The following is a 20679-nucleotide window of genomic DNA, read 5'->3' as shown; positions in this document are numbered from 1 at the left end:
AAGAAAGAAAGAAAGAAAGAAAGAAAGAAAGAAAACAAAGAAAGAAAACAAAGAAAGAAAACAAAGAAAAGTAAGAGAAACTTGTGAACAACTCTTCCTACCCAAACCTGCCTGTAAACTGAGGCTATCAAGCCCATGTTAGCTTCATTAGACACGACTTGTGCAAACTCTTTATTAAACACTTGAAAACACAGGGAAATTGTAAGAGAGGAGAGGTAGCACAAAAGTGGGAAGTACTGTCTGTGCATGGTGAAATATGAACAGGAAAATCAGCAGAATATTTGCATCGTGGTTGTCAGTGCACATGCCCACACACACAGTCTAAAGCTTGTCTTCTGAACACATGGGCTCATACTGCATTTATGGACGTCATGATGTAGTAGACTGCACCAATAAAACCAATCCATTTCGTGAAGCTGAAAGGTCTCAATGGTGATGAGTGGGATCAGTGTCATGAATGAGAAAACAGATGACTCTCAAAGGGATTAAATTTAATAAGGGCAAAGTAGACAATGACTAGCACACCCACAAATTAATAATTTTTTTCCTTAAATTCAAAGTTATTAATCTGTAGCAAGACAAATACGTAATTAAAAAACCCATTATGAGATCACTAAAGCAAACACAAAACTGAAATTTTAAGTATTTTTGTTAGGAGTAGGTAAACACTGATGTCAATCCAGAAAGGTGTGGGTGAGATCCCGCCTGGGACACTCTAAAAACTGATGATTCAATCTAAATACAGTTACTTTGAGCTGAAACAGAATTAGAGATAACACCAGTATGAAAACTGCAACAGTGGGAAAAGGTTTGACCATTAAGTGGTGGTAAGAGATCCAATCAGGCTTATGTAGCCAAGAATCTTTTCATGACATCGGGAATACTGGTGCACCCAATTTAAGATGGAGCATTTTTCAGAGGGAGTATATTCTTTTTACTTGACATCTTTTGAAGCAAAACTTATGTATAAAATGAAACAAAAATGAAGATGACAGTATTCCACATGCAGCCTCTTTTCAGGTCTGGTTTGGTTTTGATTTGGATTTTTTTTTTTAGGGGATGGAGTTACAATAGGTTCACCTAAACCATATTACAAACCCAGCAATTAAAATGAAAATAAATTAAATTATACTAACAGAAAGATTCGGTCCAGCTCCGATGTCTTTGCAATCAAGTGTAAAACATGCAACTACATCTCCTTCATATCTGTCACATCCCTAAAACACTGCACAAAACTTTAAAGGTGCTCATGCCTGTGTTCCCACATGATGCTATTTTGTAAGCCTTGTCCAACATGGTCATAGGCTCTTATGACCAAAACAACTCCAAATAAATTTGTAGCAAGCAGAGCTGTAAATACGGTTGCACTTCTTTTGACTTTGATCAAGTTACACCAAGCTACCCTGGCTGAAAAGCTGCCCCAAAACATTAATGTCAAATCCTGGTTCCAGTAGCACAAAACAGAGGAAAAGAAACAGACCAAGACCACTAAGGTAAGGGGTTCTTCAAAAATTAAATCCAAGCACTTTTTCTCGCAGGTTAGTGCTCAAATTACATTGTTTCCTTTGATTTTTATATATGATGCTAATAATGTGTGTTCTCCAATATTCAACACCAGCAAAGAAAATAGTTCCAAGCACCTTTAGAGGTGGTAATACTTACTTCCCCTATTCTACAGGTGCACAAAAAATGTATGGCGAGCTTTGGGGAAAAAAGTTCACCAGGCAGAACAGCAGCAACACAAGGTGAATCAGGAATCAGGGAATCTCAGAAGCCCCAGACCCAACCCTTGTTTATCACATGATCTCTTTCCGAAACCATATGTTGAGAGCACAATGCAAGTATTTTTAGATTAAGAACTGGAAGCAGCCGACCTCACAGCGTTATTGTTCGAGCAAGTCCTGTCACACCTCCGTGTTTACGTAAGGCACGTAAATCTCCTCCTGCTCGCTCTCCAACGCTCATGAACTGACCAAGATGCACAGTCTTGCATGTGTTTTTCAGGTCTACAGCCGCACGTATACAGCTGATAAAGGCCGGCAGCGTGTTAACTGCATTAAGGCGTTAGCGGAGAGGCACGGGTCACGCGATCCGTCTGCTGCCCTGGCCAGCAGCCCACTCAAGACAAACGCCCAAAGCCTGGCTGGTGCTTCCTCGAGCAGCGTGCAACACCGCAGACACCCCACCAGCTGCTCACACACGCGCCTGAAACATCACCACACCGCAACTACCCCGCCGCCACGGCCCAACGTGATTGCAGCAGATCTGGAAGGCAGGAGAGCGGATTATTTATGGTTCCAGAAAAACCTCTGCTTGGCTGCAAGGAACAAAGAGAACAAACTGTACTTGAACAACACTGGGGGAGGGGGGGGGGAGAAGCAAAAAAAAAAAAAGGAAAAGGCAATCATCTTCAACAATAGACACGTATTTATCTTGACGTCACATTTCAGCCACGATGCTAAGAGATGGCACATGGTCGTTTTAGGGAGATCGCTTGTGGTGCTGGCCAGTGGAAGGTATTTTAGAACAAAAGGTTTTTCTAGGCTTGTAATAACTGTATATAGACAAGTGGAAAATTCCGTTTCAGGGAAAGGGAGTCACTTAACAACTGTGAGCTTCCAAAGTCCAGAGAATGTCCTTGAATTTAAATATATAAGCCTATGATGTTATTATCTTTAAAACCAACCAAAAAACCCCACATATTTATGTGTTTTATACATTTATAAATGTACTATAAAACCAGAAACGTTGTTTTTCTACAGTGGGCACAATAAATTAATCATATGCTGGAATTAGGTGGCCACACTCTGGTATCAGGAGTTTTCCATGCCTTCTCTTAGTTTAGGCTCACTGCAGAAGGGTATCCTGTGGTGTGTACACAGGCAGACTTGAACTCTGAGCATACCCAAGTCTTCCAACTATCAATAATTTAATAGGCTAAGCCACCACCACAGTCCTACACTGCATGTAGCATTTCTAGAAAATTCACCTCCTCTTTCACCATTTAAAGTCCAATCAATTACTAGCACCAGCCTACAAACACCAAAAATACAAATTATTTTTTAGAAAAGTCTTTAGCATCTAATATTTAAAATCTAAGCTCACTGTGTAATCATTTCCCCTAACAAATTTTCTTGGAATAACTGTTTAGATTCCTTTTTCCTGTCAAACATGACTCCAAACCAAAGATGATTCTTTATTAAACAGGTATGATCCAAACAAAGAGCATCTGATTTTTCTAGATACAAGAAAGATGTAGAACTGTTGGAGAGGGTTCAGAGGAGGATGCAAAAATGATTACAGGGCTGGAGCATCTCCCCTACAAAAAGAGGGTCAAGGAGCTGGGCTTGTTCGGACTAGAGAAGAGAAGGCTGTGGGGAACCTCATTGCAGCCTGCCAGTACCTGAAGGGACCATACAAACAGGAGGGGAATTAACTTTTTAAAAGGGTAGACAATGGCAGGACAAGGGGGACCGGATTGAAGCTAAAGGAGGGAAGGTTTAGATTAGGTGTAATGGGGAAGTTCTTTACAGAGGGAGTGCTGAGGTGCTGGAACAGGATGCCCAGAAAAGTGGTGGATGTCCCTGTCCCTGGAAGTGTTCAAGGCCAGGCTGGATGGGCCCTGGGCAACCTTGTGCAGATCCAGGCCTGGAGGTTGGTGGCCCTGTCCGTGGCAGGGGGGTTGGAGCTCTGTGACCCCTGGGGTCCCTTCCAACCCATGCCATTCTAGGATTCTGTGATTTTATCATAAGGGTATGTACAAGAAAATTGGAAGGAAGAAAATCTGTAACATCCGTATCAGAAATTGTTTTGGAAGAAGAGAAATGTGCTTCCCCTATGCGTGTAAAGGACAGTATTAGTGTCAGATGTCAACCTAGTATTGGCACTCACATTTATTATGTCTAAAATCTACAAAGAACTGGGTTTTTCTTCTCTTGAAGGAGAAAAGACAATTCCTGAGACCATATGTTACTGCCATTGAAGTATGCTTTGCTCCACACTCTTCACTATGACTTACTGAAAACATCATATCCTGGGCAGGGAACACTGTGTTTTTCTGTATTTCTAAGAAAAAGCTTTTTCTCTGTGACAATTCTTGAGCAACTTGCTCTGCAAAGGATTATTAAGAAAGTGAGCAAAACTACCCATATTGGTTTTTTAATGTTCATCCATCAGAATAGATATTAACAGAGTAATTTCTAATTCTTCTGAGTTGATGTCTGTATTTCTGTACATAATTCATTAACACGAATCACTAATGTGTGTCATGTCATACAATGTTATGTATGTTGGATGTTATTTATTACAAAAGGTAAAAATTAAAACCTCAGCATTTTTAAATTCTAACAGGATTTGATATGGCATGACCATGAAATATTTCAAGGAAATAAAATCTAACAACACAAGAAAAAAAAAAAAAAAGGAAATTACATGTATCTTGAAATTAAAAACACATGTTCTTCCAGCACAGTGTTTTTTCAGAACCGAGTATTTCTCCGCTTTTAAAAACTATTTTTATAGTAAAAATAATCTAGATTGACAGCAATAGTGGGGAATGCTAGCACATAATTAAAACAGCATTTTCCTTTAAAATTTGCTTCAGTAAAACTGCATTGACAATTATCAGAAACAGAAAGTTTGTTTTTGTATCAAATAAGCCCTCTCATGTTTATCATTTAAGATGCCAGTAACAGAAATATTCTCAAATGAAATATACTCTTTGATGTTTAAATGTATATTTATTATTATATGCATATTTTTTAAGTTACTGAATTATTTTATACTTGTTTTTTAAATCAAACTGAAGATCATTTTTTGTGAATGAGAGCTCACTGTACAAAATCTTTGGTAATCCAAACCTATGATAGTGACTGAAAACAGCCCTTTTCATGATCATAACCCAACAATCTTAACTGAGACAAAACAAGTGGGGTTATTCCACATTTTAAAATAAGTCCTGCTTGAACAGTACACAAAGCTAATCCACAATCACTTTTAGGTCAGAAAACCTGTTTAGTAGATTCAGGTTTTGAAAATTTTAAATTTGATAGCACAATCCATACATGCTCTGCACTACATCTGCTAATCAAGTGCCATATTCCAAGACCTCCAAGAAAAAGGCCTCTCTAGTTCTGAAAAATCAACCAAGCATAAAAGGGCTTACAACTTTGTCATAGACACGTGGTTGAAAGACTTCAGAAAAAGAAAAAAAGAAGAAAAATATTTTGTTGAGCCCTGGATGCCTGATAGGCATCCGAAGAATATGACCGGCAAGATATGGGACAACCACCAAGAAGAGGTGCAGATGACTAGAGATGAAGGAATGACATGAAGTGTAGCCATGACAGAGGGTCAAGCAGCAAGCAGGGAGAGTAAGGAAAAGGAGAAATAAATCTCTGTAAAACGTGAGAAAATGGAAGAGGAAAGAGGAGACGCACAGTGTTTTCATCACTTGTAATGGAGCAGTGCCATTTCAAGAGCTGGACCAAGACACAGAGAATCTTTCAACACATAGGTTACAGGATAAAAAGGTTCCATCACTGTGATCATATAAACACCCAGTATTTAGCCAGGTGTTAGCCTTTTCCTGCCTACCAATTCTTCCAGAGAAAGGAACGGACGAGAGAACCTCCTGGAACCCCATCCTACCTCTCCAGGGGACACCACACTTGAAAGCAAGCTGAAAGGAGAGGTTAGGTTAAGCTGATCGAGGCATTGCACTTCACTCTGCTTTTCTAACGTTAGAAGTTCACCTCATCTCTGAAATACCAGATTCAACCATGACTTTCTAATATTAATTATCATTTTTATAACAATTGTTATGGACATGGCTACCACCTCCCAAAATGTCAAACCCGTTCTGATATCCTGCACTCTAACTTTCATCTTTCAAATGACATACCATCCTGCAGTTTAAACACGGTGAGAATTCTCTTCCTTTCATCAATTTTGCATTCACCATCTTCTAAGTTTACTGAGTACCTCTTTTGCTGCAAATAGTCTTGAAAATCATCAGTTACAATCGACGAACATTTGATTCTTGCATTGCTCCACTCCGACAAAGCCACAGCCTCTCTCATAAATTATAATCTATGACTAATTTCATGCTTGTCCCACCTCTACGCCCACAAATTTTTACCCTTTGAACCCAAAGGACTGATTCTCTTTCCTATCATTAGCTACTGAGTACGTGAAAACAACTCTGGTAACCAAGACTGTATCTTAATTTTAACTACTTTATTTCCATTTTTAAAAAAGTTTTAATTCCAGCTATGACACAAATAACATTATTCCACACAGTTACTACTTCTGCAAGGGAAGCATTCTTTCTACTGGTTCTGTAAACCAACAAATAGGAATAGGATGATTTTCAAGAAAGCATTGATTTGTGATGGGAAATGAAACTACCTGTGTAATTGGCTCTGATTTTTTCAGTGATGTCACTTACTTTCTTTCTGTGTCCTTCACTGCTCTTGCCATCTTTCTTGCTATTCATGCAGAAGTATCCCTCTTTTTTTTTTTTTGTGGCTGAGGTGACCATTATTGCACACAGAGGCCAGATGAGGCCATAGCATTCATTTTTCATAATGAGGTTATAAAATGTTCCATACCGTTTTCCACCCTGTTTATTATGCAAGTCTTACACAAGCTTATTTTCCTGTGCCATCATAAATAATTTTTTGATTGTTGAGAAGCCAACTTCCTCAAATCCCAGTTTCACAAATACTGTGAGTTGATACAAAAATAAGCCATCAAAAGCCAGCAGCACTGCAAACGACATGAGAAGGTTAAATACAAAATGCTTCTGTCAGAAAAGTTGGTTACTTTGAGCTCTGGATTTATATATCATGTGAAGAGTTAAGTAGTGCTGTTTTTCCTAGATCATGTGTTTCGTCAAACAAACTTTTAAAAAGATTTGTGTGTATATTAATTTATCCAGTAATTATATTAAAGTAGATTTGTTTATATATTAAGAAGGATTAACAATTTTAGTGATATATGTGCAAACCAACAGTGTACGCCCAACTGGAATACTGCACTCAGCTCCTGAAACACTGGAAATTCTCAAGGACGATTCTAAAAAGTGGCTGAGCAGCTGAACAACATAAATTATGAACCAGATATTTACAATACTAAACATTCACCTTGTAACAGAGAATGTTTTAAAATGATTCCGGCTGTGGATCCAGGCACTCACATACGTGAAATTCTTTGATCATAAAGGGCTTACCAGTCTTATTAGAGCATAACAAGATCCAATAGCTGGAGGTTAAAGTTGTATTGTTAAAATTTACAAGTATTCAACACTAAATGCTATTTTCTAGAAGTCAGGATGACTAAACTCTGAACTCACCCACCAAGAGAGGTCATGGGCTTACGACTGGCTGGCAGTCAAAAGGTGAGACCATGACTTTTTTTTAAAGTTATGCTCTTAGCCACTTTGGGAAAAAAAAAACAACAGCTTGTGTGCACTGAGCCAAATCTCCTCTGCTGCTTTCCTTCTTTTGCCCTAGGGAGAACGGGGTGCCTTGCATTGCCCTCAACGTACCTGAGACACTTGTAACCCTCCACGCTGGCACCAGTCATCTTACAGTATCGTCTTTAATGGTTCCTGAATGGTTGCCTTTCACAGGGCAGGAGCAATTAACAACAGAAGTTTGGCTTATGTTCTTCCTTCTGCATGAAGTAGAAGCTGGATGTGACATGGTACAGGTGACCACTGCTCTGAAGTGACACAGACTCCCCTTACCTTTTGACTTGACAAAGAAATGGGTGACACTTCATGGTCTGAGAGAGTCAGGAAGTCCAAATGACCCCTTCAATCCCCCCTTCTGCTTTTACTTTTACTTTCCTTGGTGCTCTGGATCACAACTACACATTAACACACTGCACAGACATCATTCTACTGAACTACCTGCAATGGTCCAGACCCTCTTCTCTGCTGCTGTAACTTCTTATGACAGGTATTTTTATGGGTTAATCCTAACTTGTAAATAATGGATTATTTCTCAGTTCAGCTTGCCTACCCCACCTAATTACTCTGCAGGTTGTTTATTAATAATTATTTTAGTTTTCTACTTTTGACAACAACATCTTGAGAATCCATTCTTACCCTTCTAATTTTCCTGTGAATACTGCTTGCTGGACTTTACATTCCTTACTATTTACCTTCACCAAAAAAAAATTCATATTTCCATGGGGTTTTCTGTGTGAAGAACATTTTACACTTCACTCGTTAAGCATCCTGTCTTACCTTTCCTTTCTGTTCAATGGCACATTGACTTCTAAGAAGCTGCTGGTGCTCTCTTAAGTAACATCCAGACCATGTCTCTAATTCTCTTTTTTTTTCTTTTTAGCTTTGAAGCTCAGAGTCTCTCTGACTATCTCATTTTATTGAAATCACTTCCTCTAAAGGTTAGTCTCCTCCTGTGTTGCCTTTTGGTTCTATATCTCCCCCTAGGATGTTGAATTTAATTATACTGCAATTATTATTGAACTGGTGGATCAGCCATTCCATCTCAAATTAACATCAGTTCACTATTTAGCATTTAATAGAGAATAATGCTGGCTCTCCAACTAACTGTTTGTGCTAAAACGCATACCAAATGTTTTGTGCTAGTCACCCACTTTAATACAACTAACCAAAATCCTGCATTACTGCAATAATTTAGGCAAGACTGAACACTCTCCAGTTCTCTCCCTTGGTTAATCAGTATCCTTTCCTTGATTTATGTCTGAATATAGAGCATGTTTCATATCTTTCAGTTGGGGACAAAAATCTGGAAACCAGTGGCTTTAAATCCACCAGCTAACAATACCTGTGTAAAGAAGTAAGTGCAATTTTGAATAAGGATTGCCTGAGCTATGTGACTGACCATCACTTTTTACTTCCACACACACATGCACACCACATCTGAAAGTACGGCCAAAGCCCTCAATATTCTGGCAACCTTTGCCTCCAGGGGCTAATAAATTTCAGCCTGCCTTCAGGCTTTTTTTTTTTATTTTGCAATGAGATCCCACGCCTATTATTATTATTTATCTTTTGCCCTTTAATAAAAAATTCAGCCAAATCAGAGTTCCATTGTGGGAGACACTGTATAAACAAAAAGTAAGAAATAATTCTTACCACAAATAATTTACAGATCTGAGATAAGGACAATTATTTCCAGTCTACAGATCAGGAACCAAGGCAGAGAAATTAAATTATCTTCATAGCAGAATTCTGCCTTAAGTTGTGCATTATTGTTGTAGTAACTTGACTACTTAGTTCTTGGACATGGCAAGCCTTAAGCTCTGCATGTTGCTGGATGCTCAGGAGGTACCAGAGAAGCATCCTAAACTGTTTACACTCACTTACCAATGTGCTCACCTCTGAAGCTTAATAGCAAGCACCAAATCTACTGTGGTTTTTTGCTTTGCTCACTACAAAAAGTTATTTACCTAGTCGTTCACCGCTTAGGAAAACAAACCAAAACAAAACAAGGAATAATAAAAAAGCTCCATTTGCATCTATTATTTAGTTCATAGGTCTCCAACTGAGCATTTAGAATCTGCACACAACAGTTCTGCCCAGGATTCTCTTGCTGGCTTTAACATGTCATGTTTGGCACTCCTTAAATACAGCAGCGTGATTTCCTAAATACCGAGCTCCCTTTGACCTCCAGGACACAGAACCGACAGCAACAGACTGGCAGTGCAACTGTGCCCAAGGAGTCAGGAGAAAAAGAGAAAATGAAATAAAAATACATGTTCAAGTATCCCTCCCCAAAGACGCTAAATTGATTTGTCTGAGGTCTTCTCTTCAGTGTGAAATTACCTTCAAAGAGGATATGGAAATTGTTGCAGAGACATAGTATTTTTTTGCAGGCACAACTATCTGCAAGTTGAACCTCTGGGGGAGAATTTACTTTTAGGTTGCATCACAGTTAACTGAAGGGGTTAACGCTACATTGAAACAATCTTCTTTTTTTTTTTAAATTATGTAAGATTGGATTTTTCTGTTATTACTGTGTTGCTAAGGTCTTCCAGATCTGCATAGGGAGGGATCAAAGATTTCTTTTTTTAATGCTGTTGAGTGGAAAATATTTTCTCCTTTGTTTATTCTTTATTTTCCTATGCTGTACATGAGGATGAATATCCAGGGTATTAAAATAACTCAATCATTGTTTTAAAAAACAAACATGTACACCCTAGGGGAATAATCCTTCCTGAATTTCTTCCTTAGATGTATCTAGATCCAGTTCTGAGAAATCTTTTTCTCCTACAGATGAGAGAGGAAGATATGCACATGCTCTTGCTTCTTTATGTTCAGGGTTGTGGGGGTTTTTTTATTTGATCTTTGGACTTACTTTTGGACTGGCTCATGGAGGAGTTTCAATCATAAATTAAAAAAAAACAGAACAGAACCCTTTTTCACCTTCTTTCTAAGTAAAAGGGATTAGTCTTCCTATCAATATTCTTCCTGGAAAGTAGGAGCAAAATAAACTAATATTGAGGTTTTGTAGCACCTCTTCCTGTGACATAGCCAAGTTTTGGACACATTGAAGTTGCAATGGAATGGAGATGACGGAGGCTGATTGGGGGTTTATTTGCATTCTTGGGAGATCACCTTGCTTCCTCTGTGTGGAATTCGTATAAAAGTGGCAGGTAAAGACTCCGAGGAGAAAGAGGAGAAAGACAGTTTCTTTCTCTAGACTAAGAATGGACTCATTTATCATCAGGGCACTTGCAGCTGCAAAGTATGAACTGAAAGAAAACTGCTGAATTTAAATGTGATAAATTTCAGGATGAAATCCTAACACACTTCGTAGTATATTTTTTGTATCCCATAGAAGCATTGTTAATGAGACTAACATGACTTTCTCTGCAAAATCTGAAAATACTTAACAGTATAAAGAGTGGAAATTTAGAGTGGTTAAATGGCAAACAGAAATTAATCTAAAATTCCAAAACAATTTTGCTACCATAGTTGAACCACACGGCATACGGCAATGAATTGGTAAGCAAGTTCCTAACATAAACAGCATATTGAGTAACAGCTCAAATTGTTCAAACTCAAGTTATGTTAAGTATGACTACTAATTAAAGCATCTCCATTTGGGTTTGTATCATTCTCTCAACTCTGGATCCATAGTTGTCTGATTCTATCCCTATGATTTAAACCTTTCTTGGGTTGATACTTCATTTTCAAAACTGTTGTTTGGATTATTAAAAGCACTACTAATGACATCTCTTCTTCTGAAGAGTCATTATTTCGGAATTCAGTATATTTTTTTTTTTTAAACCCACTAATATAATGGGGTATCTGTTTTGACTTCTCTGATTTATTTTAAACCAACTTTATTTTATACCATCTGCCATGTAACACCTTTGGTCATAACCCCTTATTAATTCTCCAGTTTAAGGAGCTGCAATAATAAACTGCAAAATTAAAAATCTTCCTCTAAGGATCAAAGCCTTTTTCCTTCCAACACCCCAACATTATCAATTACAAGTCCTCAATATTTCCAAGTAACATAAATAAAAGTATTTATGCACATACTTTTCCGCATAAATGGAAAATGCTATGTACTTTTCTGGTTTAAGTATTTTGCTTTACATAATAATGATTTTGTTTTCTATAACTGTGTCCAAAGGTTTTGGTCTAGCTATTACTGCTTGAACCTACCCAAACAATCATCATTCTTTATCGTTTTTTCTCAGTTGTTTATAGATCTCTGTAACATACATTTCACGTATTTTAGTATTTAGGGAAAGACTCTTGGGGGCAGGGGAATTGCTCAAATGTGAAAAATGAGTAACAGACTCTTGCCTACACAGAGCTACAGAATAGCACTGAGGCCACTCTTAAGATTTCTGGCAACTAAACCTGATCTTGCTAGCCCTGTAACTGGTAGTTACCAAGATACACGTGTGTGTGCAAGTCATCGTGCATCTAATAGCAAATGCTGGAACTGATGCTGGTATCAGATTTCTCAAATGTGACTCCATCTTCTTTCAGCTTGAGTAGAAAGGGAGTCGATTAAATCAGACATTTTTGTTTGTGGGGTGGTTTTAATGTTTTGTTGGGTTTTTTGAGGGTTTTTTCCCCCCTAAATATTCTTTGCCAGTTTACAAGTATGAAGGAAAGAAACAAAAGGAGCATTTTTTAGACTTTGCTATTGTGCCTTGCTCAGTCACTGCGGATGGCAAAATGAGGAGCACTTTGCTGTTTACTTTGCTTTCTGGGACACCGTGTATCCTAAGTCTGTCTTTCAAGTCTTATAGGGAAGATTGAGGTGCTTGTGTAAAACTCATCCCCAGGAGACAGAGCAGCAGCAGACCAGAAACTGATGTGGAATCTACATACACTGGAATGTCTAGGAAAAGAGTTTCTTGACACTGCATGTCAAATCATCCTTTAAAATGTTACGTTAAGACCAGAATCATTGTTTCTTATGGCAAATATGAGGACTACACTGCACCAAACAGAAAATATTCTTCCTATATGACTCCAGCCATGACTCCTGAAGAAGTCCAAAGCTGTTTTTTCCCAAGGTAAGGGAAAAGTAATTATAATGTCAGATAAATACCATTACTACTAGTTTTTCAATTACCTTCACAGCTGGGACTATAAACAGATGGATACAGAGAACCAGGAGGACTCAAGAGAAAAATGAGACAATACTGACTACCACTTAGGCATGAGACAAACCAAATTAGCAGTACACTTCCTGGATTTTTAGTGTTAAAAAGTTAAAAAAATCACCCAAACAAAAAGGCCTCACAAAGAAGCCAAGTTCTAGGGATTAGTCTAAAGAATGGTTAAGTCTGAGGGTACTCAGAGAACTTCAACACAAAGAGAAAGCACTGGAGTGCTTGTTTGAAAATACAAGGGCAAAAACAGCATTATGGCAAGTGATGAACTTTTGATTAGTAAGAGGTAACAGAAGAGTATGATCTCTGAAAGGAATGGAATGAAACACAGAATTAGCTACCAGGAAGCATGTAATAAAGAAAGTGAGCAGCAAGTCAGTAAAAAGATCTTTACAGAAGTATTCTGGATGAATACTGGTATAGCAAAACCAGGTTTTTCAAGGCCAGAGAAAAACAAAATCCATAATCAAAATATTCATTAGGCAGAGAGACAACAGATTTAGCTGTCTTCAGAAAGACAATAATAAGCATATATAAGGTAACTAAAAATACCTGCAGGTCTCAAAGCACATCTGGTTATGGTAAGAGCACAGCAAAGAGGATACCATCTTTATGAGCCTGAGGGCCAAGCAAAAAAGTCTACAGCTTCATGCAGTCAAAGAAGAAGCAGAGCATACTCTGAAGTCTCCATTTCAGTCAAAATGAGCTTGGAAATGTGTAAAAGAAAAGCTAAGATGCTGATTTGGGGGGAAAAAATGTTTAAGGACATAAATGGGTAACCTTAGGAAGATAGTGACAGAGCGTGTATTTAGAACTGAAATAAGAGTGAATATACAAGGAGGAAAAGGGGCAATAAACTGGTGAAGAGTAGAAAAAAGTGGCAAAAAGATGAGGAAAAGCCACCATAGGAAACACTGGAAGAGTACCCAGCAGGATAGGAGATGAGGTGAGTACACAGCCAGTAATTAATGGCAATGACAGTGGCACAGGTGGAATACATTCAAGAGCAGGCCAAGAGTTCCACTTCAAAGTAACAGCAACATCTGGATTGGAGACGGTCCCTCACACCTCTGAAGCAGAGGTACCCCACACACACAGTGAGAGATGAAAAGCCACTGCAGGCATTTATGTGCTCAAGGAAAAAGGAATCCAGAAGTTTTTTTGTGTGTGTTTTTAAGGTTGAGAGTTAAAAATCAGGTGGGAATAGTGATGGAGAAAGGTGAAGAATCATGCAAAAGAGAAGTGAAAAACTGGAACAGGCAGAAGGAGAGCTAAAACCCCCTTCCTGGATCTGTGACGGAACAAAATTAACAAGGAAAAGGAAGAAGGAAAGGCAAACCAAAGGAGGGGAAAGGTCACACTGTATGTTGATATACTATTATTTTATTATTTTTAAGCATCCACTGACATCATACATACATAGAGAAGGATGGTAGGGAGAAGCCAAAGACTTCAGCAGGGCTACAATGCAGGGAAGAGCCAAGGGAGATGGTAAGTATGGGGTCTGATCACGTCCAAGCATAAAGCTGTTCAGCAACAAAGATGGCAGAGCAGGGCAAAAAAGGGAGATAGATCCGTAGCAAAAGGAAGTGGGGCTGGTCACAGGATTTCCGCTAGAAATGCTGTGTTACATGAGAGCAGGACTGGAGGAAGCGGATGCTGGGAGACTGCCAGGGCCAGCAGTTTGGGGGGGGAGGAGAAGGGGACAGCACAGTTTACCTAAAAGCTCTGTTCAAACAGACGGTCAGAGGAGGACAAACCCGGGAGTCAGAACAAACAGAGGTCAGGACCTGCAATGTTTGCTCCTGCACAGCAGAATTTGCAGGGGATTTGACAGGCTTAGTTTTGCTCTCAGGCAGCCAGGACGGGGTGGGGCAGAGGAAATGATGGGTGAGCATGCAGAAAACTGGAACCACAGAATCATTAAGGTTGTAAAAGACCTCCAAGATCACCCAGTCCAACTGTCCCTGTACAACCACATCACTTACTAAACCATGTCCCTAAGTACCTCATCCAACCTTTCCTGTTAAATACCTTAAAATATTAATTATCTCCAGGACATCTCCTCTTTGATTTGGGGAAACCCAGCTTCCCAATAGCATCATTCCTGGAGAAGAGGAGGCTGAGGGGGGACCTTCTTTCCCCCTACAATTACCTGCAAGGAGATTGTACAGAGGTGGGTGTTGGTCTCTTTGCCTAAGGGACAAGTGATAGGATGAGGGGGAATGGGCTCAAGCTCTGCCACGGCCAGTTCAGATTAGACATTAGGAAAAAGTTCTTCACTGAAAGGGTTATTGGGCACTGGAACAGGCTGCCCAGGGAGGGGGCTCAGTCACCATCCCTGGCTGTGTTTAAAAGATGGGTAGACAAGGTGCTCAGGAATATGGGTTAGTAGAGGACAGATATGGTCGGACTTGGTGATCTCAAAGGTCTTTTCCAACCTGGTGATTCTGTGATCAGGCATGCGTGTGCAGAACTGGAGGCCTGTGAAAGATTTCTGCATGCCTAAGCTAATGGTCCCTTAATCTAGAAGTGGTTTTTGATCCAGCACTCATTACAAGTCCTCAACAAGACCAGTGACTTTTCATTCTTCAGTTTTACATACCAGTATGTCAACATGCAAACAGTTCCTGCTTATGTCAAGGTGCAGGTTTAAATACACACCTCCTACTTCTGCAAGTTCTGCAACATGCAACTGCTTTTCACACAAGTATTACTGAAAGATACATGCTTGACAATGTTTCACCAATAAAATACTGAAATTAGAGACAGCTTCATTTTGAAGCATACAGATTATAACGGCGGCATTCATTAGGTATATTTACATACATATGTTTATACATCTTGCAAACCTAATTCAAGCTGCACTGTAGAGCAACCCAGCAGTCAATGCCATTTTTATTGGGGGTAAGTGGGGAAAATGAAAATACAAATTTAAAAAAAAAAAAAAAATTACAGTTTCTCTAGATCTACCTCCAAAAATTACTTTCTTGAGTCACCTTGAAAATTCAAGTTCAGGTGCAGTAATGCTGACTTTTTTGAAGATGACAACTATAAAATACTGTTATTCATCCTGTGAAAAAACATTACCTTAGATTTTGATCAATTGTTTGGGGAGTCTAAATTGCAGTCTTTTCTGAAATCTCCCAATCCTCAACCAACCAACCTTGCAGCCGGCTGTCCAAATCCCTGCTACAGTGGTATTAAATTAATAGGCATGCAAATGAACCAAATCCTGATCATTTAGGTCCTTATTTACCTCCTAATCCTCCCGAAATTCCTCAGAATTCAGCCATACTACAGGAAATCAGATTTTGCTGGAGAGTAAGGGATTTAACATTTTTTACATATTACATTTCCCGTTAGGCACGTTGTTCTAAGACTATGTACGTATACAATAAACTGAATAAGCAAAATGAGGGGTTTAAACTAAACAGTAGATGAAAGCTTGGTTAAGTAATGCAGCATCTCAACTACTCAACACAAATCCTTTACCTTGCATCTAAAACCCAAAAGCACTGTAGATACAAAGCTTGTGCTCGCTGCCTGTCTTCAGAAATAAAAGGGAGAGGGAGAAACCTGGGAAAACTCAAATACAGAAAAAAACGCTGGATATAACTTTCTGAATATAACGGTGACTTGATTAATGTTGGGGTTGGTCTATAATTAAAAAGCTGCAAAGGGGTCCAGAGATGAAAACAAGCTATGACATTTTGTTTGTGCTTGACTTAACGCAGAAGTTAGGAGAAAAAAAAAAAAGGGAGAGAGAGAGGGGGTGGGAGAAAAAGTCCACCACCACCCCCAAAAAAAACCCCACCAGACATTTTCCCATTTCTAAACTTCTTCCATTCCATAGCAAAGGTTTTACTCTGGCAGCTGCTGCAGTAGAAAAGCCCCTCGACAATACTAAGCTGGAAACTGCTGAGCGACTAGAACAAAGAATATTGACAACAGTGTTTAGGTCCCTGAAGAGTACATTTAGAAACCATAACTAGAAACGAGACTTGAACCAATTCTATGCTTCATCAAACGTGTGCAGTAATATGCTGGATCTAGCGCGGTTACAGGCAATGAATCTGAACGCCTGTCAGGTCAGGATTAAAAATTAAAGCAGAGGGGTCCTGGTGTGTCAGGCACTGACGTTTTCTGAAACAGTAACGCTAGAAAGAGTGTGGAGGGGCAAGGCATGACACCCTACCAGCCTTCTTGTGGAGAAATACGCAGCTCCACGTATTTGACTACAGTAGTTATGAACCAAAAGGGAAAAAGGAGAAAGGGAGAGGGAGAGGGAGAGGGAGAGGGAGAGGGAGAGGGAGAGGGAGAGGGAGAGGGAGAGGGAGAGGGAGAGGGAGAGGGAGAGGGAGAGGGAGAGGGAGAGGGAGAGGGAGAGGGAGAGGGAGAGGGAGAGGGAGAGGGAGAGGGAGAGGGAGAGGGAGAGGGAGAGGGAGAGGGAGAGGGAGAGGGAGAGGGAGAGGGAGAGGGAGAGGGAGAGGAGAGGAGAGGAGAGGAGAGGAGAGGAGAGGAGAGGAGAGGAGAGGAGAGGAGAGGAGAGGAGAGGAGAGGAGAGGAGAGGAGAGGAGAGGAGAGGAGAGGAGAGGAGAGGAGAGGAGAGGAGAGGAGAGGAGAGGAGAGGAGAGGAGAGGAGAGGAGAGGAGAGGAGAGGAGAGGAGAGGAGAGGAGAGGAGAGGAGAGGAGAGGAGAGGAGAGGAGAAAGGGGAAGGGAAGGAAAGGGGAGGGGAGGGGAGGGGAGGGGAGGGGAGGGGAGGGGAGGGGAGGGGAGGGGAGGGGAGGGGAGGGGAGGGGAGGGGAGGGGAGGGACAAAACCCACTTGGCAGTGGGGGATTACCACACATAATCACACAAGCACATTGAGAAAGGAGAAGAGACTAGGAAGGAAATTTTGCATATTTTGCTAAGGCTGATAGTCACTTTTTAGGCAGACATCTGAGAATGCTTTAGAAAGCAACAATTCAGTCTTTTTAGCATTTTTATACAAGATACTAAACACAGGTATAAAAAGTAAAAATGCAATTTTAAAAGCAGCATCAGCAAGCTCAGGGTATTTTTTCCTATGCTGCACAGCCCCAGGAGCACAGGTTCAATCTGAGTAACGTTGGTTGTGTCTGCAAGCTGGTATCATCCAGCTGGTACTAGATGGCTGATGATAAAAACGGTGACATCACCCAGCAGAATGATGAGACATCCGTCTGCACACTGCAAAGCTGACACAGAAGTATTAACTGACTTGCCTTAAAATAGTATCAGAGAAGTTAAGATTAAGATCTCAAACAAAGTTAAATAAATGCAGAGACCTAACACTGCTAAATATGCAAGGAAAACACAGGTGGAAGAAGAATCTGAGCCTCAGTGTATTTATTAGGTGCATACACAGAGTGCTCAGAGTGGTCAATTGTCTTTGTACTCCAAAGTGTTATTTAAATGCCTTTTCCAGTGATCTGTAGGGGAAATGGTCACGTTTCAGCACTTACCTACAATTGGGGCGGTGGGGAGTGGGTGGGATAGGGACACCAAAAGCAGTTCATGTCACTTGTGCTCATCAGTTCAATCAGAACCAGCTTAATTCCTGAGCTTCACAAAATACCCTTCTTGCACAAACACTAGCATCACTATACATATATATAGTATAGTGATACACTATAGTGTATCACTATACTATAGAGCAGCCCTGCAGAAGAGGTCTTGGGGGTACTGATGGACAAAAAGCTGGGCATGAGCCACCAATGAGCACTCACAGCCCAGAAGGCCAACCCCATCCTGGGCAGCATCACAGGAAGTGTGACCAGCAGATTGAGAGAGGGGATTCTGTCCCTCTGCTCTGCTCTGGGGAGACCCCACCTGCAGCACTGCATCCAGCTTTGGAGCCCTCAACACAAGAAGGACATGGACTTGTTGGAATGTGTCCAGAGGAGGCCACAAAAAGGGTCAGAGGGATGGAGCACCTCTCCAGAACAGGCTAAGTTCTGGTTGTTCAGCCTGGAGAAGAGAAGGCTCTGGGAAGACCTTAGAGCAGCCTTCCAGTACCTAAAAGGGACCTACAGGAAAGCTGGAGAGGGGCTTTTTGTAAGGCCATGTAGCCATAGGACAAGGGGTGATGGTTTCAAAGTAGAGCAGGGTAGGTTTAGATTAGACATCAGGAAGTTCTTCACTCTGAGGGTGGTGGATCACTGGCACAGGTTGCTCAGAGACGTAGTGGAGGCCCCATCTCTGGAGATATTCAAGGTCAGGCTTATGGGGCTCTGAGCAACCTGATCTAGTGAAGATGTCCCTGCTCACTGCTGGGGGTTGGACTAGATGGCCTCTAAAGGTCCCTTCCAACCTAATGCATTAGATGATTTGATGATCAGTGGTTTTCACAGCAACATTAACATTGAGCAAATGTAATTTTTTTAACCTTCACCTTTTTTTTTTATTTTTAAAACAAATGCAATATAAAAGGAAAAGTACTGGGGAGGGTTGTGGTTATGGAGCCTTCTTTTGTGTTTCTCTCCCATGCATTTGAAATGACGCATGGGTAAAAATTATCCTTTTATGGTAAAATGGACCTGTAGTAGCACTGCTGAAGTAAGTCTGGAACTACTGGTGTACTAACACACAAAAACTCTCGGTCAGTATATCACTCTTGCCAACATTTTTTTTTTTACTCTGAAAATCTATGCACATGCTTGCGGTCATGGAATTTATCAAATAATTATTTTTTCCTACGTGATACAATGGAAAGCTAAACCAAGCTGAAGTTAGTAGTTAGAGAGGCATCTGACTGACTTCCCCAAAATAAGCAAGATGTCAATGCGACAGTACTTGTCAGGGGCAGACTAGGAACTACACTGGGCTGCAGTACACAAGTCTTGCAGCCAAAGAAATGCCCTGCTCTGGTGGGGTTCAGGGGTTAAATAACTGGGCCATGTCCTCAATAATTCACAGCAGGAAAGGCTGGATAAACACCTCCAGGTCTACATTAATAGGGAATAACCAAAGAAATAATTCTGATTCAGAGATGTTTGAAAGGTACACCGCAGATCTTTTCTCTTCGAGCTTTTTTACCTGTGTGATCTTGCAAGCACATTAAAAAAAGCTGCAGATGGAAAGAGATCAAGAGAGAAAACTGACCCACGATAAATAACTACAATCCCCAGAGCCCATCCTCATCCGTTGTGTCCAGACCTCCTGTCAAACTGGCTAACCCTCTCACTAGTGATGCTCTGGAGGGCTCCGTGCTGTTTCCTCATGAGACCCTCACAGCCCCTTTGGATCACAGAGCTGGTCTCCATGGAGTGAGCTCCACGTGCACCCTTGGAAGATATTCGTAGTGGGATTCTGGCAAAGTTGCTCTGAAAATACTGTACACACAAAGAAGACTTAAGAACATTAAGTTTAGACATTCAACACATATACTGCCCCGTTTTATACTGGCAATTTGTGCAATTAACTAGTATGGAAAAGCCTTTTACAATGCAGACTAATGTCTACTAGAGTTCAAGCGACACAGGGCTATCAGAATCCTTAGGTTCAAAGATTCCTTCTCTTTCAAACTGAGAAAGCACTCTTAAATGCACGAAGCATGAAAATTTCAGCTAAAATTACGGGGGAAGCTTGAGGAGTCCTTAAGATTCATCTGCTGTGGCAGGAAAATGTCCTTTAAGAAACTCTGGGTTCTTTTCTTGTCCAGGAAGAAGTATGTTTGGAGATTTTTACATCTACCACTTTTATTTACTACATGTTGGTGACTTGAATACAAGACAGCAAAAATAATTCTTTCTGTAACTACGTTTCCTTAGTACCTCACTCAACCTACCAGTTTAATGACCAGTTCTTTTGATTTTATTTATTTTACATGGAGTCTAGAACACCAAGGATTGCAGCACAACTCCTAACCATATGTAACACATCTTCTGAACCAGCAACAGTACATGTTTGCCAGCTATCTTTGTATCTTCCCTGGAAATCACACTTTAGGAAACAACTCCAACTATTATGTCGTTAGGAAGAGAGCACACCCTCCGGATGCTGAAGAAGTCCCAT

The 20679-nt window shown here is 40.3% G+C and overlaps 1 protein-coding gene across 27 annotated transcripts in view; it reads right to left on the bottom strand.

Annotated features, from left to right (window-relative positions):
- The window catches only part of SSBP2 (single stranded DNA binding protein 2), a gene marked incomplete at both ends in the record, with an annotated part of 189938 nt that overhangs the window by 96754 nt on the left and 72505 nt on the right, over nt 1–20679 (bottom strand). The window lies entirely within an intron of this gene.

The sequence above is a fragment of the Gallinula chloropus genome (assembly GCF_964237585.1).
Source record: "Gallinula chloropus genome assembly, chromosome: Z".
NCBI classification, from domain to species: Eukaryota; Metazoa; Chordata; class Aves; order Gruiformes; family Rallidae; genus Gallinula; species Gallinula chloropus.
This window is presented reverse-complemented; position numbering and strand designations above follow the sequence as displayed.